This window comes from Chiloscyllium plagiosum, unplaced genomic scaffold, assembly GCF_037043375.1.
Source record: "Chiloscyllium plagiosum isolate Xiang-an unplaced genomic scaffold, Cpla_swu_hap1 HiC_scaffold_16, whole genome shotgun sequence".
NCBI lineage: Eukaryota > Metazoa > Chordata > Chondrichthyes > Orectolobiformes > Hemiscylliidae > Chiloscyllium > Chiloscyllium plagiosum.
In genome coordinates, this window is record NW_028270154.1 from 88,956,414 (window position 1) to 88,982,117 (window position 25,704).

The 25,704-nt window shown below is 46.3% G+C and overlaps 1 pseudogene; it reads right to left on the bottom strand.

Moving 5' to 3' along the window:
- Positions 1-24,223: 24,223 nt before the first annotated feature.
- On the bottom strand, positions 24,224-25,351 carry LOC122556869 (actin-1 pseudogene; annotated as a pseudogene).
- Positions 25,352-25,704: the final 353 nt, after the last annotated feature.

Consider the following 25,704-nt stretch of genomic DNA (forward strand, 5'->3'; position numbering starts at 1 on the left):
CTCTCCCCCTCCCAGATGTGCCGCAGTGTTTGAAGCTCAGATTCCAGATCATCAACTCTGATCCGGAGTTCTTCCAGCAACCAACACTTGCTGCAGATGTGGTCACTGCCGTTCACAATGGGATCAGCCAGCTCCCACATCATACAGCAACAACACATCACCTGCCCAGCCATCTCTGCTTAGTTAGTTAATTAGTTACTTTAAGTTATGCGCCAGAACAATTGCTTTTCCCTGAACTGTGTTGATCTTGACTGTTGCTGGAGTTGCATTTGTCCAAGCAACTAGGGACTATTCTGTCACACTCCTGACTCGTTCATTGTAGATTGTGGACAGGCTTTGTACAGGAGAGCAGTGCTTGTAATTGATATGTTTAATTTGTCCAATATGCAAATGGGTGGTGGGGCAAAAGTAGAGAATGATTGTAAGCCCTCAGAGCGAGAGTATATGGTGTCCACCAATGAGGCTTTTACAGAGAGCTGGTCACTGTCAGGGCTGAAGTATGGTATCCCTCTCCCTCCAAATCTACTCCCTCTCCTTCTACCCATCCTTTATCTTTGTTGTTACTGTATCGCCCCCAGTGGGCAGTGCTTGGAACTTGGTGTTTGTTTGGGCTTGTTAACTGGATGATTTGGTGATGGGTTTACATGGAAAATAGAATCCATTGAACCCTTACAGTGCGGAAACAGGCTATTGGGCCCAACAAGTCCACACCAGCCCTCCGATGAGTATCCCACCCAGACCCATTCCCCTACCCTGTTACTGTACATTTCTCCTGACTAATGCACCTAACCTGCACATCCTGGAACACTCTGGGCAATTTAGCACAGCCAATCCACCCTAAACTGCAAACTTTGGAGTGTGGGAGGAAACCGGAGCACCCGGAGGAAACCCACACAGACACAGGGAGAATGTGCAAACTCCACACAGACAGTTGCCTGGGTAGCAATTGAATCTGGGTCCCTGGTACTTTAAGGTTGCAGTGCTAACCACTGAGACACCGTACCACTCAAAGTGATGATTGTCCCTAAGACAAGTATTAGCAGACCAAGGAGGATGTCACCAGTTGGTATCCTCGGAGAGTGAACAGATGATACCTACCAGCACTCCCCACCCCGAGACTTATAAAATGAGTTGGGGGGCAAGATGCATTATATCCTCCAGTAATTCCATATTGATTTATCCCTTCCCTCTTTCCCTCTCCTTCCTTATTGTTGCATGCCCTCGTGACTCAGCTGACTCACTGACAAAAGGCTTGATCATGGCTTAGTCTTTACCAGGAGAAAGAAAGATTAGAATCCAAGTGGGTGGCCCAGTGGCTGGAGACCTGGGTTGAATTCCTGCCTCAGGCGACTCTCTGTGTGGAGTTTGCACATTCTTCCTGTGTCTGCGTGGGTTTCCTCCAGGTGCTCTGGTTTCCTCCCACAGTCCAGCAGATGTGCAGGTTAGGTGAATTGGCCAAGTTAAACTTCCCATAGTGTGTTAAGTGAAGGAGTAAATGTAGAGGAATGGGTCTGGGTTTGTGTGACTTGTTGGGCCGAAGGGCCTGTTTCCACACTGTAAGTAAGTTATCTAATCAAGTGCTATCTGAGCTTATTGTAAATGCTCTATTGGATCAAGGAGGAGTAGGCAATTCTATTATGATTTATAGACAAGCTTTACAAAACAGACCCCCTCATTTTCCGCTTGGGAGCTGTACAACTTTCTGAACTCAATCTTGGGTTCTACAACTTTAGGGCTTGAAGCACCTTCTCCCATGACCTTACCCCAATCCCTACACACCAGGAGAGAGTGAGGACTGCAGATGCTGGGGAGTCAGAGTCGAAGAGTGTGGTGCTGGAAAAGCACAGCCGGTCATGCAGTATCCAAGGAGCAGGAGAGTCGATGTTTCGGGTATAAGTCCTTCATCAGGATTCCTGGTTCGTGATGAAGGGTTTATACCCAAAATGTTGATTCTCCTGCTCCTCAGATGCTGCCTGACCTGCCGTGCTTTTCCGGCGCCAAAGTTTCCAACCCTACACACCAGGCCTCGTTACTACTTGGTCTGCTATTACACATCACCCATCGTTACCTACTAATAGTCCTGACTAGCAGCTATTCATTCTCTCAGGCTGATTGTTATCCACTCCTTTGTCTGTCCAACTCTTCTTCTCTCTCTTCGGGCTCTATTTCTCACCTATTGTTTACTCCCCACCGTCTCTCCCCACCCTGTCTTCTGCATAAAAGCCAACCTTTTCCTCGCTACCATCAGTTCTGAGGAAGGATCACCAGACCTGAAACATTAACTTTGATTTCTCTCCACAGATGCTGCCAGATCTGCTGAGCTTTTCCAGCAACTTCTGTTTCTGTTATGATTTGTTGGAGCCTATAATGTGTGACTGACCTCTGATAAATTTAGCACGTTGAAGGTAGACAGCCAGTCTGTCAAAAAAAAAATCATGGATTTGGTAGTCAATAAAAATAATGGAATCAAGGAATTCCTGAGTCTCTGCTTACATTCCAGTGATTAGACTACGAACAAACCTCATTTTCAGATAAAAACAGAAAGGACTGTGGATGCTGCAAATCAGGACAAAAACAGAAGTCGCTGGAAAAGCTCAGCAGGTCTGGAAGTACCTGTGGAGAGAGAGAAATTAGAGTAAATGACCCTTCCTCAGAACTTACAGATCTCACACACCGTGACTTACTCATGGCTGTTTGGTGCTGTCAGGCGTTCCACTGTATGGTAAAGATTGTCTTTTAGAATAAGTGAGTGCATCCCTGAAGACTTTCTTTGGGAAAACAATTGCTTCCGACTGTCAAAATTTCATGTCACCAATTGGAAATGCTGCAGTGATAGAGGGAACGGAGAATGTCATGATTACAGATTGTCAATACTGCTGGGAGCCTAGTCACAGTCACTTGTCCAAAGAGGGAATTATCAATAACGTGGCGGTGGATCGTACTTTGAATAGATTTGTTGATCAAGACAAAAGACTGGTTTTGAAAATTATGAAACCAAGAAATGGACAGGGGATGTTTACTGGGTAGTTTTGGTGTGAGCCAAAAAATGTGTTGCTGGAAAAGCACAGCAGGTCGGGCAGCATCCAAGGAGCAGGAGAGTCAACGTTTAGGGCATAAGTCCTTCATCAGTTTTGATGTGAGTCATGGCACCTTTGCAAGAGACATTGTTTGAGAACCAGGCATTGAGTATTTGAAATAAAGAGTCTGTGTTGAACATTGCTTCTTTAAAATATTTTGCTTTAACATCACTAATCTGTTAGGACCAGAAATCTAATTAAGCACTGTGATACTCCCATTATGGTTGTTCACTGCAACACCTGAGGGATGATGTTAGGGTGCCCTTGTGCACTAGGAGAAAGTGAGGACTGCAGATGCTGGAGATCAGAGCTGAAAATGTGTTGCTGGAAAAGCACAGCAGGTCAGGCAGCATCCAAGGAACAGGAGAATCGATGTTTCGGGCATGAGCCCTTCTTCAGGAATGAGCAAAGTGTGCCAAGCAAGCTAAGATAAAAGGTAGGGAGGAGCGACTTGGGGGAGGGGCATTGGAAATGCAATAGGTGGAAGGAGGTTAAGGTGAAGGTGATAGGCCGGAGAGGGGGTGGGGGCGGAGAGGTCAGGAAGAAGATTGCAGGTTAGGAAGGTGGTGCTGAGTTTGAGGGTTGGGACTGAGACAAGGTGGTGGAGGGGAAATGAGGAAACTGGAGAAATCTGAGTTCATCCCTTGTGGTTGGAGGGTTCCTAGGCGGAAGATGAGGCACTCTTCCTCCAGCTGTCATGTTGCTATGGTCTGGGGATGGAGGAGTCCAAGGACCTGCCTGTCCTTGGTGGAGTGGGAGGGGGAGTTGAAGTGTTGAGCCACGGGGTGGTTGGGTTGGTTGGTCCGGGTGTCCCAGAGGTGTTCTCTGAAACATTCCGCAAGTAGGCGGCCTGTCTCTCCAATATAGAGGAGGCCACATCGGGTGCAGTGGATGCAGTAAATGATGTGTGTGGAGGTGCAGGTGAATTTGTGGTGGATATGGAAGGATCCCTTGGGGCCTTGGAGGGAAGTAAGGGGGGAGGTGTGGGCGCAAGTTTTGCATTTCTTGCAGTTGCAGGGGAAGGTGCCGGGAGTGGAGGTTGGGTTGGTGGGGGGGCGTGGACCTGACAAGGGAGTCACGGAGGGAGTGATCTTTTCGGAATGCTGATAGGGGAGGGGAGGGAAATATATCCCTGGTGATGGAGTCCGTTTGGAGGTGGAGGAAATGACGACGGATGATACGATGCATATGGAGGTTGGTGGGGTGGGAGGTGAGGACCAGTGGGGTTCTGTCCTGGTGGCAATTGGAGAGGCGGGGCTCAAGGGCGGAGGAGCGGGAAGTGGAGGAGATGTGGTGGAGAGCATCATCGACCATGTCTGGGAGGAAATTGCGGTCTTTTTGACCTTGTGCACTCCCAGCTTGCAGCCTCTCCCAGACTGGGGAAAGGTCCTGTACCAGCCTCTCCCAGACTTGGGAAAGGTCTTGTACCAGCCTCTCCCAGACACAGGAAAGGTCCTGTACAAGCCTCTCCCAGACTGAGGAAAGGTCCTGTACCAGCTTCTCCCAGACTGAGGAAAGGTCCTGTACAAGCCTCTCCCAGACTGAGGAAAGGTCCTGTACCAGCCTTTAGCAACCAGCTTCCTGGAATGAAATGCTCTGGCCTGTGTTTTTTTTTGTCCCTGCTTGATTTGAGTGGTTCTGGCAAAATCAAACTGGGCATCATGGAGCAGGTTATGGCTGTCATTACTGTTTGATGGTAGTGTCATACAGAACTTCCACCACTTTGCTGAGGATTGAGAGTAAATTGATGGAGTAGTAGTTGGGCAGTGTGCATTTTGGGGACAGGACGAATCTAGGCAATTGTCTACTTGGAACAACGTGTCGTAGCTATACTGAGGTATATTGGCTAGAGGTAACAGCACCACAGATTTCAGAGCTGCAGCAAGGAGGCTATCTGGGCCCATAGCCTTTGGTGCATCCAATGCACACAGGCGTTTCTTGATATCACAGAGTGGAGCGAATTGAATTGGCTGCAGAATGAATTATGTGGTAATGAGATGTGATGATGACTCAGAGGGAGGCCCAGATCATCAAACTCAACTCCAGACTCCGAGACCTAGGATTCTGCCCCCACCTTCCTGACACGCAGACAAAAAAAAATCCCTGAGGAAATAGGATGAGCCAATCACCGCCGTTACTTCTAATTTTAACATGGACTTCCCTCCACCACTTATCGACTGAAGAAGAATTTTCATTGCTCGGATGGTGGGGTCACTGAGGGACAAAGGCAGTTCCTGCACCAGTCTGTACGTGTATGATTAGATTAGATTACCTACAGCGTGGAAACAGGCCCTTCGGCCCAACAAGTCCACACCGACCCTCCAAAGAGGAACCCACCCCCCTGTATTTACCCCTGACTAATCCACCTAACATTATGGTAATTTAGCATGGTCAATTCACCTAACCTGCACATCTTTGGACTATGGGAGGAAACTGGGGCACCCAGAGGAAACCCACGCAGACACGGGGAGAATGTGCAAACTCCACAAAGACAGTTGCCCGAGGCGGTGTAGGGCATTATGGATATTATCGAAAAGGACACATGTGTAAAGTTGTTTAGAAGCAAATAGCTCTGGTAAAGAGAATGCACAAGCTGAACGGGACAGTTGGCCTTCAAGCTGGTAGGATTCTATAATTAGTTTCAACTGATAATGTTTGTGTTTAGTGCATCCCAAAGGAAGTAGGCAGCCTTCGATCATAGAAATGATATCAGTCAGTCTCCTGGCCTTCCCAATGAGGATATCTGTTCTGTGTCAGGAAATAAGCTGTGCTAATGCTTATTGACAACAGACAGATGCATGTTGTTGGATAACATTGACACGGTTATCCATTAGCATTGAGCAGCCAAAGCCTTTTACACAATACCAGTCCATATCAAGAACTCAAGACCATATGCAGTCATATAGCTTTTCCAAGGAGCTTCTCTTTGCTCCTGTGAGGAACGGGAGTGCTTGAGAGATAGAAAATCGTTTCCTCGTTCATGGTCCATTTGACACTCGAGTCAAGAACCAACAGCAAGAACCATAGGGTTATGATCAGATGGATCGAGTAAATCTGACTGTCAGTGTGCTGGATATCAAAACCAATAAAGCCGCATGGTATTGTTCTCCAGAAATAACTGCGCAGAGGCTGGTATCCTGTCACCAAGTCACCCTTTATTTACACATGCACAGTACACGGGCTGTGCCCATCCAGCTCCCAGCCAGTCCTTAGAGTCAGGAGACTCTCTGACACTCCTGTTTCTTTTTTTTTAAAACCCCCACACTACCCCCTAACTGCGGTAGTGCTGATTTTTCCCCCAGCACCCATGGTGTGTGTGTGCAGGTGTGAGACACAGTGAGAGACACAAGGTGTACGAATCTTTATTCAAATTTCCACCACCAGGAAGAAAGGAAACAACCGAGTACAAGCCCTCTATCTCCTTCCTGTATTCTGACTCATCGTTGTTGATATCCATCCTACCAAAGTGGTGTTGCCTGCAAACCTGCATTTGTACAGAATCCAGCAACATAACCATGGGTATACAGAGAGTACAGTCGAGGGCTGAGAATGCATCCTTGGGGGATCCAATGTTGAGTGTTATCATGGAGGAGGCGCTGTTGTCTATCTTCACTGACTGCGATCTGTGGGTAAGGAAGCTGAGGATCCAGCTGCAGAGGGTGGAGCTGATACAAATATCGCAGAGTTTTGAGATCAGTTTGGAGGGGATGATGGTGTTTTGAGATCAGTTTGGAGGGGATGATGGTGTTTTGAGATCAGTTTGGAGGGGATAACGGTGTTGAAGGCGGAGCTGTAGTCAATGAGCAGGAGTCTGATGTAGGTGTCCTTGTTGTCCAGATGTGAGAGAAAGTGAGGGCTGCAGATGCTGGAGATCAGAGCTGAAAATGTGTTGCTGGAAAAGCGCAGCAGATCAGGCAGCATCCAAGGAACAGGAGAATCGACGTTTCGGGCATAAGCCCTTCTTCAGGCTTATGCCCGAAACGTCGATTCTCCTGTTCCTTGGATGCTGCCTGACCTGCTGCGCTTTTCCAGCAACACATTTTCAGCTTGTTGTCCAGATGTTCCAGGGATGAGTGCAGGTTTAGTGAAATGTGGTCCTGTTGTGTTGGCGCGCCAATTGCAGGGGATCGAGGCATTATTATCTACCATTGATGGCCCCTGTCAGTGAAAAGCCTATCAACAGCCAAATGCTGCATTTAAGACACAAAGTCAGCAATTGCAACTCTGTGAATCTTTGAAAAATATGTGAGTGCAGACCTGGTCACCACTGTCAGCTGCAGCTTATAATCTAAATAAATCTGATTTATTTCCTCTCAGTAACATGATCAGCTAACGTGTCGAACATGTGTGGCAGGCAATCAGGATTATTGTTAGCATAAAACTGGATAAAGTCAAAGCTCAATATGTTGTGTTCAGTTGTCCTGTGTTTGATTGAGTCAATTTGTTATTGATGTTCCTTGTGTTGAATTGGCTAAGCCTGTGGATGTAACAAAGAAAAGTCAACAAACTGCAGAAAGAGCAGAAGTGCAGATTGTGCACGTTAAAGCACTGACAGAAAAGAAACGTAATAAAGCTCGAAAGAAGTGCCAGCTCTGAATGGATCTGAAATACAAAAACATACAACACCATGAATATTCTGAGACTAGTTCCTGATTTCAAATGAACGTGTGAGAAAGTGATGCCTTGATATTAATCCCCAAAAGATAAAAGCAGTTATTGTGGAATCCCTACAGTACAGAAAAAGGCCATTCAGCCCATCGAGTCTACACTGACTGTTTAAAGATGGATGGATATTAATATTAACAACTAAATCTAAAATCTTCCAGATCAGGAGTTTTAGGAGTAAATGCTTAGAATTACATTAAAGACATAGCACAATAATGGACCATTCAACTCCACTGATCCATGTGGTACTCATGCTTCACTCTAATTTCTTCCCATTCCTCTTTATTTTGTTTTAGATTTTTAGGTTTTAGATTGTTTTTTGTCACATGTACTCAAGGACGGAAGTACAGGAAGTACAGTGAAAAAGTGTATAATGTCGCCAACACATGGTGCCATCTTAGGTACAAGGTACCTCTAGGTACAAAAAGATTTAGGGACAAAGTAGAAATGTTAAGCATTTCTTCATAGAATAGTAGAAAAATAAAGAAATAGGAATTAGTTTATATTAAAGTGTTTCATAGTTTAAACTATGAAAATAAAGGAATAAGTTAAAGGTTCAGTGGTTTTTGGTGAGTCCTCTGCTTATCTCTCGCTATCTGGGGTGACCCCAGCTGTTCCATTCTCAATACCACTGCCACAGATACCCTCGCTGCAGCTAGAACCGCCGCCTCTCCGGTCTCCCCCAGTGCCTCGGGAACATATCCCAGGCAGGATTCACTTGCACACCAAGTGAAGACACCGCCATGAGCTACTGAATGACCAGGCTCGGACCCACCACAAACCACCAAGAGACCGGGCCCGGGACCCACCACGAGTCCCCGAGAGACCGGGCTGGACACCATCACGAGCCACTCAGAGACCATGCCCGGGACCCACCACAAGCCACTGAGAGACCAGGCCCGCGACACCACCATGAAATGCTGAGAAACCAGGCCCGGGACCCACCACAAACCACTGAGGCACCAGTCCTGGGACCCACCATGAGCCACTAAGAAACCAGGCTCGAGATCCACCATGAGCCGCTGAGAGACCAGGCCTAGGACACCGCCACGAGCCACTGAGAGACCAGGCCCGGGACCCACCACGAGCCGCTGAGAGACCAGGCCCAGGACCCACCACGAGCCGCTGAGAGACCAGGCTGGGACACACCACGAGCTGCTGAGAGACCAGGCCTGGGACCCACCACGAGTCCCCGAGAGACCAGGCCGGAAACCATCACGAGCCACTCAGAGACCATGCCCGGGACCCACCACGAGCCACTGAGAGACCAGACCCGCAACACCACCATGAGCTGCTGAGAAACCAGGCCCAGGATGCACCACAAACCACTGAGGGACCAGTCCCGGGACCCACCACGAGCCACTGAGAGACCAGGCCAGGGACACCACCACGAGCTGCGGAGAGACTAGGCCCGGGACCCACCACGAGCCGCTGAGAGACCAGGCCTGAGACACCACCACGAGCTGCTGAAAGACTAGGCCGGGACCCAGCATGAGCCACCGAGAGACCAGGTTGGGACCCATTAAGCAAACATCCTTGTTTCAACTGCACAAGCTTATTAATGGAAGAAAACTAAATTTAATTTGTCAGAGTGATTATAGAGTTGTACAGCACAGAAACAGACTCTTCAACCCAAACTGTGCTAACCAGATATCCCAATCTGACCCAGTCCCATTTACCAGCATTTGGCCCATATCCCTCTAAACGCTTCCTTTTTAAATCTTTCCTCTCCCACCCTAAACCTATGCCCTCTACTTTTGGACTCCCCAACCCTGGGGAAAAGGCCTTGTCTATTCACCTTATCTATGCCCCTCGTGATTTTATAAACCTCTATAAGTTCACCTCTCAGCCTCCGACACTCCAGGGAAAACAGCCCCATCCTGTTCAGCCTCTCCCAGTAGCTCAGATCCTCCAACCCTGGCAACATCCTTGTAAATCTTTTCTGAACCCTTTCAATTTCACAGCATCCTTCTGATTGGAGGGAGACCAGAATTGCACGCAATATTCCAACAGTGGCCTAACCAATGTCCTGTACAGCTGCAACATGACCTCCCAACTCGTGTACACAATGCTTTGACCAATAAAGGAAAGTATACCAAACACCTTCTTCACTATCCTATCAACCTGCGACTATGAACCTGTACAGGAGCTATGAACCTGTACTCCAAGGTCTCTTTGTTCAGTAACCATCCCCAAGACTTTAACTATTAAGTGTACAATTACAACATTTAAAAGGCATCTGGATGGGTTTATGAATAGGAAGGGTTTAGAGGAAAAAGGGCCAAAAATTGGTAAATAGGACTAGATTAATTTAGGATATCTGGTTGGCATGGACAAGTTGGACCGAAGGGTATATTTCTGTGCTGTACATCTCTGTGACTCTAGTTTATAGGTATTAAGGCTTCAGCTGTAAAGGCTTGTAAAAGGGAACCTCAGACATTGCATCAGACAGATTGCTACAGAATGAAAATACTTATCTTTGCCCTTTCATTTTCTGGAACAACACCAAATTATTGCTTCCTAGGAGACAGAATCCCTATGGAATGCTCCAATAGTCCAATGAATCACTGTGAACATTTGACGCCCACCAAGGAGAATCAATTGGGCTTGGTATTTTATTTTGGTGAATCTATAGCTGAGTATTTCCATATTTACTTTATTCGGTTCCCACTGAGGCCAATGTTCCAACAGCAAAGTGATCATGCTCCAATTTTGCAATAAAATGATTAGTGTATGCTTTGAACTCGGCTTCAGGATAAACAATCAAAGTAGGCCAAGCAACAATTGTAAATTGGTCTTCCTTTCTCGGTGTAAGATGGAGGAGTGTTTTCACAGAGTTGTAATATAGTCACTCTGATACAGCCAGATAAGGAGCGAGTCCCAGGAGGTGGACAGCAGGTTGTCAGTCAAAAAACAATTAGTGAGATCGAGACAAAGACTAACAGCATCAGAGAGAGAGGGGGATTAAGTTACTGTGCCACAGAAAAGATGGCATTTGCACAATGTGACGGACAGAAGTGTTGACTGCTGCTAACAGCATACCGTATTGAAGAAGATTCCCAGCCTGCTGAAAGGAAATCTTGTGTTTGGCTAAGCAAGATAATATCACAACAGATCAAGTCCCATTAAAGCTGATTTCAGTTCAATGCCGTACTGAGGAAATGGTGCATGATTACAGGCACTGAGCTTTGGATGAGGTGTATAACTGTGCTGGAAAAGCTCAGCAGGTCAGGCAGCATCAGAGGAGCGGAGGGCCTTCCTGATGAAGGGCTTTTTCCCGAAACGTTGATTTTCCTGCTCCTCGGATGCTGCCTGACCTGCTGTACTTTTCCAGCATCACACTCCCGATCTGATCTCCAGCATCTGCAGCGCTCACTTTCTCCTAGATATGAAAGCACAATGACCATTGTTATTTTATCCATTGGTGGGATGTGGGTGTTGCTGGCTAGGCCTGTATTTATTGCTTATCCCTAATAACCCAGGAGAAGATGGTGTTGAGCGTTCTGGAATCGCTGCAGTTGCTGGGGTGTAGGGACCCCCACAGTGTTGTTAGGAGGAGATTAGCGATGGTGAAAGAATGGTAATATGTGTCCAAGTCAGGATGGTGAGTGGCCTGGAGGAAAACTTGCAGGGGGTGGTGTTCCCATGTTCTACTGCCCATGCCCTTCTAGGTGGAAGTGGTCATTGATTTGGGATTTTAAAGCTGATGGACTCTTGTAGGTGCACAGTTAAGGCTGTGACTACCTGCTAGATACAGCACTTACTCCCAAACACAGGAACTGTGCAGCAGTGGACAGAGGGAACATAGGCTTACAAAGAAAAAGCATATGGCAGTATAGAAGGGCAGCCAGTTAGGTCATTATACCTGGATTGGGGCAGCAAGAGAGGGTCAAAGAGGGAAAATGGTAAAAAAGTGAAATCAGTGGCAAAATTAGCTAACAAGGCTTTGTGCCCACCTTGGAAAAGCCTCTGCTTCTTCCTCTGTCAGTAATCCCTCTGCTTTCCTTACAGACGCCACCTCCCCCCCCCCCGGACAAGTTCCTGGGATTGTCTATGTCCCAGACCTCTGACTGACCTCGACCAGTGGTCACTGAACTTGACTGTCCAGAACCCAAGCTGCTGTCTTTGCAGTTCCCTGCAAACCCCCTGACTGCTGAACACCCCTGGACTATAATGAGACAGTTCCCCGATTCAGAGCGTCCGAATAAGGCATTTGAAAAGGGCAGAGTGCCTGTGACTGATGGTTATGGGACTTTGAGACTGACAGAGTCTGCCTCCCCACCCTCACCCCACCCTCCACTCCCTAACCCCGCCACCTCAACATGGACTGAGGAGTAACCCCCTGCCCACTTTCCGACATGGCCATTTGGTTGAATGAATGTGCAATGTGTTTGTGGCGCAGGGAGCTGGCACGTGCTGCTGGTGTTAGACTGGCATCTCAGTGTACCACACTGCAGAAAGTTCCTGTGCCAACATCTCCCTACCTCACCTCCAAATGCCCCTCTCACCAGACAGATCCCTCTGACAAGCAGCCTGTGTGAGCTTTATAAAAAGCCGGACAATGTAACATAGATCAATGCAAATAGCCTTTGGCTCAGGCTGAAGTGCCAGCGTTCTAGTAGACATGGAAGGCATGTTGGGTAAACAAGTAAGTAAGTGCAAAAAGACCATGACAGCCACTCTGAGATGCCACCTGAGTCGAGGGCCTATCCCTGCATACAAGGTGTTCCTGCTGCAGCATTTCAATGCTAGTTCCTGTGTCACCCTTCAGTGCAGGTCTGTGGTTCCTCAGCATTGTGGAAGTCTGTCAGGAAAGTGCCACGATTGTTGGGAGAGCAGGGGTTGGCAGATGTCAGATGCCAATGTCCATGGGTGAGGGGTGAGTGCGGCCGGTAGCCGTGGATCCTGCAGTTTAGTTGTGAGAGAGAGCTGGAGGTGGGTGGGAGCTAGCAGCTGGAAGGTACCCGCTGTGGGTATCCACCTTTTCAGGCTTTCTCCACATTGAGCTTGTTCGGTGAGTTTGGACAGGTGGGAAACTGAGTATTCATAAGGCGAGTTGTGCTGTAGAAAAGGCTTTTCACAAACCTGCTCATTGGTAACTCAGCAATTCCCAGCGAGACAGTGACTCAGACACTTGCGAAAAGCATGAAGGATGCTCCCAACGTCAGTCACCTTCACTGAATCTCCCACCCAATCCCGTCACCTATCTTGCCACGATTCAAGTTCCTTGGACCCCTATCAGATGCCACCCATTGTTTCAAACACCCATTTCCTGCAGAGACCCGTGCTGACAGACATTCGGGAAGATACTTCCTGAGGTGGCAACATCGAGGGAGAGAAGTCAGAGTGAACGTTTCGGGTTCGAGTGACCCTTCCTCAGAACTGTGCTTTCTCTCCACAGATGCTGCCAGACCTGCTGAGCTTTTCCAGCAGCCTTAATTTTTGTTTCTGATTTACAGCGTCCACAATTCTTTCCTTTTTTATACATTATGATGCGATCAACGTGCTAAAACCTTTCACAATTGGCCAGCTGCCAGCATTTTGTGTGTCTTTGTAATATTACTGCCCAGTCTGGTTACCGAACGGCTGCTGGAAGCTTACTGATGATCATAATGGGGAGAACTGCGCATGGCCTTACAGGGGGCCCCCTTCACTGTTAGACCCCAGGAGGGCCCACATTGGACTAGACCTTTGTGCATGTCAGGCAGCTTGACAAGGGCAGTGGCAGATTGGCAGTGATGGAAGGTTGAATGATGCTACCCTGAGGGGAGTTCACCAGAATGGTGCACTGTCACAGCCCATAGGGTAGTGCCCGCTGGTGGGCAGATTGACATGCGCCTGTCAGACCTCGCAGATCTCTGTGAACATGAGTACCCTGGGCCATGATGAGAGCTTTCTGAGCTTCCACTAAAACCACTCAGACATTGGGCGGAGGGGGGCTGCAGTGTGGAATTTAATGGAAGCTGGGAGAACAGCTACGTGATTGGCTTTGCTGGCTTGGCCAATGGTATTGGAAGGAGAAAGTGAGGTCTGCAGATGCTGGAGATCAGAGCTGGAAATGTGTTGCTGGAAAAGCGCAGCAGGTCAGGCAGCATCCAGGGAACAGCAACACATTTCCAGCAATGGTATTGGAAGGATAGTGTGGGCAGCAGTGTGGGATGTTAGGACTGGCCTCCTCAATGCTCACTGACAGTGACAGCAGTCTTTCTGGAGGGCTGATCTATCAGGATGTCCTGGATGTGTCATTCAACCACAGCCCTCTCTGCTTCTCAAGTGGATCTGAAAGATCCTGTGGAAACATTTGAGGAAGAACCATGGAATCCTCCCATTCCCTTGGCCAACATTTATCCCATAAAACCTCAGGAAGAAAGATCATTCATATTGGCAGCCATGTTTCTCCGCAGTATAACAGTGGCGGAAGTTTGAAGGCACTCAATGTGATGGAGTTTGGGACACCCGCCTTACCCCACTCCCGTAACCCTGCATTTCCCCATGGTCAAACCACCTAAGCCTGCACGTCCCTGGACACCATGGGCAATTTAGCGTGGCCAGTCCACCCTAACCTGCACACCTTTGGATGGTGGGAGGGAACTGGAGCACCCGGAGAAAACCCACGGGGAGAATGTGCAAACTCCACACAGACAGTCACCCAATGCTGGAATTAAACCTGGCTCCCTGGCGCTGTGAGACAGCACTGAGCCATCCATAGAAGGCTAGCTTAGATTCATTAAGGCTGTATTGTATCACACACCTTGCTGCTGATAGGGCTATCATGAAATGGTAAGTGGGGTGTATGATAGCAGTGATCCCGAAAGTCTCTGAGGTGGAGGAGCCGGTGTTGGACTGGGGTGGACAAAGTTAAAAATCACACAACACCAGGTTCTAGTCCAACAGGTTTATTTGGAGGCACTAGCTTTCAGAGTGCTGGTCTTTTGTCCAAATAAGCCTGTTGGATTATAACCTGGTGTTGTGTGATTTTTAACCTTGAAAGACTAGACAGCAACAGAATATGGACATAATACCATTCCCAATGGATTTCCGGTTGCTACAGTGACGATGACAGAAGGTCAGTGATGGAGGCAGTGAACGTGAGAACTTAACAAATACTAAAACAGCTGTGGATGTTGAAAATCAAAACATGAGCACTTCGTCATTTTCACAAGGACCAGAATTTTGCCCTTGGAAGTGCCAGAGTGTGAAAGTAGATGAAGAAACTGATATGGAGAGAGAAGATGGATGAACTTATGGCCAGGAGGTAAATCAGGTGCATGGTTCTAACTGCAAATATATTTGACAGAATTTATCAATCTCCTCAGCAACAATCAGTCAAATTTGGGATATGTAAGGGGCTGCTTTGGAGGCTAACCCCCAGCGATGTTTGGCACTCAGAGTCAGACTGAAGGAAGGCAGACAAATAGCCTATTGCAATGTGGTGTGTGAGAGTGTTGCTGATGAAGGGCTTATGCCCGAAACATCGACTCTCCTGCTCCTCGGATGCTGCCTGACTGGCTGTGCTTTTCCAGCACCACACTTCTGACCCTGATCTCCAGCATCTGCAGTCCTCACTTTCTCCCACCAACTGAGTGAATGTTAGAATCAACATTGTAGCAGAGAGGTTTAAAGATTTTAAGACGTTATTTTTCCATTCAGATTTTGTACAGATTGCTAAGAAAGAAAACTAATCAAGCCCACATTATATCGAAATGCACAATCCAATTCACAAAAGGTTACAGGGTCTGTCAGACAGATCGATCATCTCTGATTTTAAAATTTTGAAATAGTTTACAAATGGACTGTGTAATGGCATATTTTCTAACCTAATATGACAGGATTGCATTGTATGAGTGAACACTGGGATGTGGAGAGGACTCTAACAGTAAATCAATGTCTGGGCATTCGCAAATGGACTCGAATGGACTGAATAAAGAAAGGTTGAGAAGAAGCAGTGACAATAGGTAGGCAGCTATGGGAGGTGGCAGCCGAGAGAACAGCTTAGTGTTTCAGTGCCCATCCCAGTCACAGTGGCTGACTGGGAGTTTTGTTCCCTTTAAGCTGTTTCATCAGTGATGAATTCTTACTGTTGTAGCTCAGCTGCTGGAAAAATAGCGTAACCGTATGCAAATTCACTGACAGATGGTCCTCATTTGATCAGTCTGACTTTACCATCCAGGAGATAATTATAGACTCTGACTTCGTGCTTTTTTCAAATGTAAATTGTTCTGGAAGCATTTAACAGCCTCACAGTAATGCAGCTTTACACCCTTCTGAATTTCAAACCGTCTCATCACGGACTTCAATAATTAATTTTGTTCATTTACTTCCCTTTTGAGATTAACTGCCTCAATTAATGCTGTGCACCGATGACTCCAGTCCTGTAGTCTGCAGATGGAGATAGGTTTTCACTTCCAGGACTCTGGAATTGTGACTCTAATTTTCTTGCAGCCTCATATTCTAAGAGACCAGACCAAGACAGTATTTTTGAGACTTACTGACATGCAAACAGATTCAGAGTCATGAAGCCATGAAGAGTTATACCCGAAATGTTGACTTCTCCATCTCCTGATACTGCCTGGCTTGCTGAGTCCTTCCAGCCTTCTGCTTACCTACTACAGAGTCATAATGGTCTACAGAATGGTGCCCAGTTTTCACAATTAAACTTGTCCCATTTGATCTATATCCCTCTAAATCTATCCCATCCACGGACCTGGCCAAATGTTTCTTAAATGATGAAATTGTTCTCGCCTCCACCACTACCGCTGGCAGCCTGTTCCAGACACTCACCATCCTCTGTGTGAAAATGTTGCCTCTCTGGACTGTTTTGTATCTCTCCCCTCTCACCTTAAACCAATGCCATCTCGCTTTAGAGCCCCCTCCCATGGGGAAAAGCTGTTGGCTATCTCCCTTTTCTCTGCCTCTCATGATTTTATAGACCTCTACAAGGTCATCGAGTCATAGACCTGTACAGATCCCTTTGGCCCAACTCATTCCTGCCTTAATCAGTTTCGTTGTAGTTATAACAGCTGATTTCTGTTGTCTTTTAAAAACAATGGAAGGTCTTCCATGGCTGTTGTGGTGTACATTATTAGACCCAGATCTCTAAGACCCAACAGATGATGATAATCTTTGTTGGGGAATCCTTCACTCTAGGTCATTATTTAATTCTGTCACATTACACATTACCAAATGTAATGCAGCCTGTTCCTGTTTGCTTCCAGAAGATATTGTTCTAAGAAACTGTTCTTAATAGTCTCTCATTTCATCCTCCTTCACCATTTTTATTTGTCCAATGTTTATGAAGATTAAAGTTCCCATGATTATTGAATTACTTTCTTCTGACTCCACTGCTGTTTCTTGACTTACCTACAGTGTCGCTACAAACCACTCCCACTAGAGACTTCCTCCCTTTGCTATCCCTAAACCAAACCCAAACTGATTCAAAATCTTAATCCTCCAGACCAGGATCATTACTCATGACTGTTCTGATCTCACCCTTCAGAGCAGAGCTACCCCACCTCATAGAATCCCTATACTGTAGAATCAAGCCAATTGGCCTATGGAGTCAACACTAACCCTCTGAAGAAAATCCCACCCAGACCCACCCCATCCCTATAACCAGACATTTCCCATGGTTAACCCACCTACCTTGCACATCCCTGGTCACTACGGGCAATTTAGCATGGCCAATCCACCCTAACCTGCATACCTTTGGACTGTGGGAGGAAACCGGAGCACCCGGAGGAAACCCATGCAGACACGGGGAGAATGTGCAACCTCCACACAGACAGTCACCCGAGAGTGGAATCGAACCTGGGTCCCTGGTTCTGTGAGACAGCAGTGCTAACCACTGAGCCACTGTGCTGCCCCCAAATGGCTGATCCTCTGATTTTACAGTCAACAAACCTGGCTCCAGATATCCTGGGTCCCCCACCATCTGGATCCTTTCTTGCATCGAACAGAGGCATGGGAGGGATGGAATCCCATGGGGGTAATGAACATCAACTGTCATATTACATTTTGTCCATCATGCTCAGTGTTGAAACCTTTTGCTCTATAAGTGATTTGTTATGAATATTCTATTTCTTATATTTGATCTCAGCCTTAAAATTTTGAATGATAATACTTGCGACCAAATGGAATGCACTTTTATCTGTGAATGTACACATTTAAAATGGCAGCCTGAAATAATTGCTCAGAGGCCAGTATCCCAAGTTACCCTTCATTCACCAGTACATCGGTACACTGGCTGTAACCAGCCAGGTCAGAGTCAGTCCTCAACTGAGGAGATTCTAATCTCCTGGTTATATCGGTCAGCCAGAGCTGGCTGGACTGGCCCAGGTTGACAACCACAATGCTCATAGTCAATGAGGTCCACCTGATCCCAATCACTACACAGCCACTTATATTCAACAAAGAGCCATTCTCCTTTTTAAATTAATGTTAAGCTGAACAATTGCTAGTTATAGTGTGATGGCTACATTTATTTTGAGCTAAGTTACTTTATTTACTCATGATCACTTCTTGCTAAGATGTACTCGATGTAAGAAAGTAACATTCGTGACAAATGACCTTCTCCAATAAGAGATAATCCAACCATTGCCCCTTGATATTTAATGGTGTTACCATCGCTGAATCCCCCACAATCAATTTCCTGGGGGCTACCATTGACCAGAAACTTAGCTGGAGTCACGGTATAAACACAGTGGCTACAACAGCAAGTCAGAAGCTAGAGAACACATCTTGTCTCTCCCCAACAAGGCACAAGGCAGGAGTGTGAGGGAACAATGGAAGGGGGCTGCTCCAACAACACTTAAGAAGCTCAACACAATCCAGGACAAAGCAACTCACTTGTTTGGTACCACATCTGCAAACATCCACACCCTCCACCACTAACGCTCAGTAGCAGCAGTTTGCACTATCTACAAGATGCACTGCAGAAGTTCACTAAAGATCTTCTGTCAGTACCTTCCAAACCTACAACCACTTCCATCTATAAGGGCAAGGTTAGCAGATACTTGGGAACACCACCGCCTGCAAGTTTCCCTCCAAACCACTCATCCTGGCTTGGAAATATATCACCGTTCCTTCACTGTCAGTGGGTCAAAATCCTGGAACTCTTTCCCTAAGGGAATTGTGGTTCTACCTATACATAATGAACTGCAGCGGTTCAAGAAGGCAGCTCACCACCACCTTCTCCAGGGCCATCAGGTACAGGCAGAGATACCCATGTCCCAGGAATGAATGATAAAAAGCTAGAAGATTGTTGTGTGTCATTAGCTGAGGAAATTGTACTGCTGCGATTAATGAATAGTGATCTCAAAATTGAAAAAGGATCCCCTGAGAGAGAGAGAGAGAGCGCAAGTGAGTACAGATCTTAATTTAATGTTGCAGAACCATAGAAAAGCAGGTTGGTTGGAATGACAGAGTTTCCCGTAGGAAGATGATGATCGTTTGAGGAAAGGCTTAGAAGTAAATGGGAAAGGAAATGTAGCATTTAACCCCTCAACACCTAGCCAGTCTGAACAATTGACTGAGATTAAGACTGGTAGAAAGGTAATGTATTCTGAATGCCCTGCTATTGCCCTATTTACCATCAAGTTTACAGACCACAATACAACACAGGAACATCTTACAGACCCGAGTCTAGAGTTTACTTTTGTTGATGATGATGATATATTTCTATTTGTTGTTGGCATTCCAGCAATGTCTATGTCTGCGATAGTGCAACCTCATACGATAGAGGGAGCTTCCTAATCTTGGTGACATCGGCAATTGTCATTCCCTCCTCTCTAAAGTTGTCTTTAGACTGCTCTTTGTTCTTCCCTTGAGTTAATCCCTCGCTCAAAGTGAACCAAAGTTGCTGTGGGAGGGAAAATCCCAGTTTGTATCTGCCATTTGAAAAGCTTGGTTTAGTGGCAAGGTCTGAATGATTACCTCTTCAATCAATTTGTTTCCCCCTTGATTGGACTTTGTGGCTGCACATCCAAGGACCAGCTGTGATGAGAGTCTGCCATTCCCACTCCACCAACATGATCACCTCTCCAATGTGGTGGCAAGGGAACACACACATCCTACTGTGATGTGCTGCCATTTTAAAAAGGATTTGTCCTTGGTATTTTTGAAAAAAGGTTGTAAGGGCCGAGGTGCCAAAGAGTCTAGGGAGGAACAGTTTAACAATCGAAGGGGATTGGCTAGTTTTCCCAGTTCAGACTTTTTCTTGTTTTTTGTAACTGTAGCAGTGATAAGACATTTTGATTATCAGAAATGTGCCAAGCCTCAGGACAGGATTCCTGATGGACTTTCTCTGAAATCTCTCTCTTGCCTGTAGGAATCTGTGTTTGAATTTGCCTTTTTGCCAAGGGGCATGTTTATGGGATGTTACTGTATTGGAACAGTTGATTAGTAATAGTTACTGTATTGGGTCTGTTTCATTTTCCAACAGTTAAGTAATTCTAAATTTCTCTTTTGTTTATTCGTGTTTCAACTGTAGTGTTTAAATAAATGCTGTTTTGCTTAAAGCCGGGTAGTTTGACCAGCTGCATCACACCTGGAACACCCCATTCACATCTGCCTTTAAAATAAGGAAAAGTTAGACTCTAGGCTACCTTCTTAAAGTGTTTTAAGGGGTTCTGGCCTGGTCCATAACATTACATATCCTCGCAGTGGGCTTGGGAATGCCGGGAGAGTTTTGAGAGGGGGAAATAGGAGTAAAGAGTTTAATGTCAGGGGTTAAATGTTAATGGTTAAAAGAGAAAGAGTGAAAGAAGGTGGAGAAGATGGGTAACTGCATCCTTTGCCTAAGAATGGATATTGCACATGTATATATGAAGCTACGTCACAGTGATGTAGGATCACATGGAACTGGATCTACATCATACAATCCCTATACTGTGCAAAAAGGCCACTGGGCCCAACAAGTCCACACACCAGCCCGCTGAAGAGTTAAACCCCGCCTCCCCCGACCCATTCCCCTACATTTACCCCTGACTAGTGCACCCTAACCTACACATCCCTGAACACTATGGGTAACTTAGCATGGTCCATCCACCCTTACGTGCACATCTTTGGATTTTGGGAAGAAACCAGAGCACCCGGAGAAAACACGCACAGACATGGGGAGAATGTGTAAGCTCCACACAGAAAGTCGCCCGAGGCTGGGTCCCTGGCACTGTGAGGCAGCAGTGCTAACCACTGAGGCACCGTGCCACCCTACATCAATAAGATTCCAGAAAGACTCTCCGCTGTGTGTGGTTGTGTTCAAGCAACTCTGTAAATGATCCCCCCTGAGGGTAGACCCGATCTCTGTAAACAGAGTCAAAAGGTGTGGTGCTGGAAAAGCACAGCAGGTCAGGCAGCATCTGAGGAGCAGGAGAGTCAACGTTTCAGACAGTCCTCCCTTTCTCCTTCTGAACAGCAGGGTCCCATCCCCTTTTGAAATCTGCTTTTGTAAATGTTTCCTGTGAAGGAATGTGTTCCAAATTATAACTCAATGTCTCATCTTTTCAATCGGTTTCTTTTACCATTTATCTTAAACCTGTGACCAATTCTCTTGCCAATTAAACGTTTTTCCTTGTCTATTCTATTAAAACCCCTCATAGTTTTGAACACCTCTACTGTTTGCAATTAATGGATCGAAAGTGTTATCCTGTAATAAAGTAACAATGAGTTTCGATGGTGGTATGGTAGACTCACACTGCGTCATTTACACAGCACAGCACATTGCATGACTCTATACTTTCTAACACACACATTCAAAGGGTGTGGGGGGAGGAAGCAGATGAAATGCCCCTACATCAAACTCCCTGCAACATTTCCAGAGCTCCTGAGACATGGCACTATGGGACCTGCCACAGGCTTGTGCAATAATCAGGGATGAACATAGAACATAGAACATTCCAGCGCAGTACAGGCCCTTCAGCCCTCAATGTTGCACCGACCTGCGCAACCAATTTGCAGCCCATCTATCCTACACTATTCCATTCTCATCTATGTGTCTATCCAATGACCATTTAAATGTCCTTAATGTTGACGAGTTTACTACTATTGCAGGCAGGCCATTCTATGCTCCTACTACTCTCTGGGTAAAGATACCACCACTCACATTTATCCTATATCTATCACCCCTCAATTTAAAGCTATGTCCTCTTGTGCTAGCCACCACCATCTGAGGAAAAAGGTTCTCACTGTACACCCTATCTAACCCTCTGATTATCTTATATGTCTCAATTAAGTCACCTCTCAACCTTCTGCTCTCTAATAAAAACAGCCTCAAGTCCCTCAGCCTTTCCTCATAAGACCTTCCCTCCATACCAGGCAACATCCTAGTAAATCTCCTCTCCTCCAATGCTTCCACATCCTTCCTATAATGCGGTGATCAGAACTGTACGCAATACTCCAAGTGCAGCCGCAGCAGAGGTTTGTCCAGCTGCAGCATGACCTCATGGCTCCGAAACTCAGTCCCTCTACCAATAAAAGCTAACACACTGTTTGCCTCCTTAACAACCCTATCAACCTGGGTGGCAACTTTCAGGGATCTCTGTACCTGGACACCGAGATCTACATTATCAAGAATCTTACCATTAGCCCAGTACTCTGCATCCCTGTTACTCCTGCCAAAGTGATTCACCTCACACTTTCCCTTTGTCCTTTTCATCATGAAAAACTTCCAGGTTGCAGCTTGGAGGATCAGGCCAACAACACACAGTCAGGATTGTAAATCCAGACCATTTCTTTTTCAATTAATGCTTTCACTTGTGCCCAATTGCAAAAGACTGTCAGCTGAGCTATTCCCTGAAAGATCCGATCTGGCAGTTCCTCTGTGAGGTATTGCTGGAAATGTTATGAGGGAGACATGAAAGAAAATAGGATGAAAATTCCACTGTCAAATTGCCCTTCCTCCTTACTTATTCTGTTCCTTTTTAACATTTCTAAACTTGCAAAGCTCATTTAACTTAGATTAGAATCCCTACAGCGTAGAAGCAAGCTATTCAGCTCATCAAGTCCACACTGAGCCTCTAAAGGGCATCCCACCCAATCCCTGTAATGCTGTATTTCCCATGGCTCACCCACCTAGCCTGCGCATCCCTGGACACCATGGGGCAATTTCCCATGGCCAATCCACCCTAACCTGAACATCTTTGGATTGTGGGAGGAAACCGGAGCACGCGGAGGTAACCCACACAGACACAGGGAGAATGTGCAATCGCCACACAGACAGTCACCTGAGGCTGGGAATCAAGCCTATGTTCCTGGTGTGGCGAGGCAGCAGTGCTAACCATTGAGCCACCGTATTGCCATGCTCCAAAAGTGTCTAATCAATCTATAGACAGAAGCATTGCCCCTATTTTTACCCTGAATGTTCCAACTCATTGAGGTTCAATACTCAATGTGTGAGGTCTGTTTGCAAACTCTTTAGCCAAGGAGAGTATTAAGGTTAAACTCCAACCATTACTCAGCTGAAATGCTTTATGTCCACATGCATTTTGCAGTAAGGTCATCAGAAGCGGAAAAAATGTGTGGCTTAGCCCCTCTGTTGCTGAAGAGAATATGTAATGGCCTGGCTGAGGTCAGCCAGCACCACAGAGCCTGAAGCAAACTCAAAATATTTCACTTTCTGTAATTAGTGGGAATTTTAGGCCTTGCAGAACCTGGAACAGGATTAATTTTATGCAATGGTGCCTTTCTTGTCATGGTCTGAGGACAGTAATAGCATCCTGAGGAAGGGTCACTGGACCCGAATCACTAAGAACAAAGCTCAAAGAAATTTACAGCACAGGATCAGGCCCTTCGGCCCTTCAAGCCTGCACTGATCTAGATCCTCTATCTAAACCTGTCACCTCTTTTCCAAGGATCTGTATCCCTCTGCTCCTTGTCCATTCATGTAGCTGTTTAGATACATCTTAAAAGACACTATTGTACCCACCTCTACCACCTCCGCTGGCAACGCGTTCCAGGCACCCACCAACTTCTGCGTGAAGAACTTTCCACGCATATCTCCCTTAAACTTTTTCCCTCTGATTTCTCTCCACAGATGCTGCCAGACCCGCTGAGCTTTTTCAGCAATTTCTGTTTTTGTTTGTGACAATAATAGTGGAGTTGCGTCAGATTACATTGAGACATGCGGGTAGTCTCCCGCAAAGGGGGAAGAAAGGATTACATGCAAAATTGTAGACTCTGGAAGCACTGTAATTATTAATGACCTGACAATGAAGAAAGTACAGGCTTATTTTAAAAGTCAGTGACTCTATTACAGATAGTTCTTAGGCTCAGTTTTCTTTGGTGCACTATGCAGGACTGTTCCCATTTGTACAATGAAAGCGTGTCAAGAAATATAATCAAAAACCAGAATTACCCGCAAGAAATATTAATTCCAAATCTTTTGTGATTTGACCAGCACTCAAGACATCGTGATTTATGAACTAGTATTTGATCGCGTACATTTTAAAAATTTGATTTCAACAGTCACACTTCAGGACAAACAGCTTTTAAAGACACCTCTTGTTTACCACAGATGGCCCAAAGTCATTATAATCACTGAGAGTGATCCACATATGTTTAAAGGATGCCAAACTTGTTAAAATTGAAGCGCCCACCCAAACAGAATAGTTCCTTTCCGGTGGGGCGATGATCTTCACTTGGACCCCACTCGGCGTGTGCAGCTTGATTTCTTTGAGTAAACGATCCTCCATGCCTGAGAAGAGAGTTGAACCACCAGTTAGCAGCATGTTACTGTGGAATTCTTTGTGCAACCGTTGTTCACATCTTGCGATGCTGCTTAATATCAGCTTGTGGATTCCACCTTCCTTCACTCCAACACTGTCTGGAGCAAAAAGCAATTCCGGTGCACCAAACAGCTCATTTTTGACCACAATCTGAGTCCCGTCTGGCATCTGATACTCATGTTGGAGTTCATCGGCCGGCTTCTTGCTCTCTTGCTTGGGGTCGAGAGAGATGTAGCAGAGTTTTTCCTTGATTTCCTGGACGAGTTCTGTCTCCATTTTCTCAGTGGAAGAATGCCTGTTCTCCAACATGAGCCTCCAAAGGTTTTCGGTGATGTCGCTCCCGGCAAGGTTCAGCCTTTGTACAGCGTCCGGAAGGTAGTAGCCTTCGTAGATGGGCACAGCATCCGTTATTCCATAGCCACTATCTAGCACTATACCTCGGGTACGGCCAGATGCGTAAAGGGCCAATGTGGCTGGAATGGCAACGAACATCGCTGGCACTGAGAAGCCTTCGAACATTATCTCGGCCATCTTTTCTCTGTTAGAGAAAGGAGTCAGAGGGGCAGCAGTCAACAAAATTGGCCTCTCTTTGGACTTCACACGCAGTTCGAAACCATATATATATCTCCAGATCATCTCCATCTCCTCCCAAGAGGTCACTATGCCACGCTCAATTGGATACTTCAAAGCCAAGACATCTCTTCTGCTTTGTGCTGCCTTACCAACGTAATAGTCTTTGAGATTGGCATTGCGTGATCCCTTTGTCAACTTAGAACAGCCCACAACCGATGGTATAACTGATGTGGGGATGCTGTCACCCACTATCCCAGACTTGCAGAGTCCAGATCCATTGTCAATGATCACCGCAGGATTCAACATCATTTTGATCATGTTGGCCGACGATATGTAAACACGTTGAGAGAAGGTGCTTGTTGGTCTTGAGTTTCTATACACTCTGGGGTGGGGGGGTGTGGTTATCAATTAATATTTGCTTCCTCTGCACAGGCAACTACAGTCAGTGCCGTCCCTGCTGTGCAGAGGCTGGCAAGGTTAAACAGCTCAAATTATTACACCAATGATGATGCCACAATGGGAAGCCAGGTGATCAGGGAAATGAGCCACTTATCTGGCACCCAGCCCATTCATGAGCTGTGCTACAGCAGCAAGATTTTGGATAGACCGACATAACAAACAGATAGCACACCAAAAGGATGGTACAACTGGCAGAACTTCAATTTATGAGT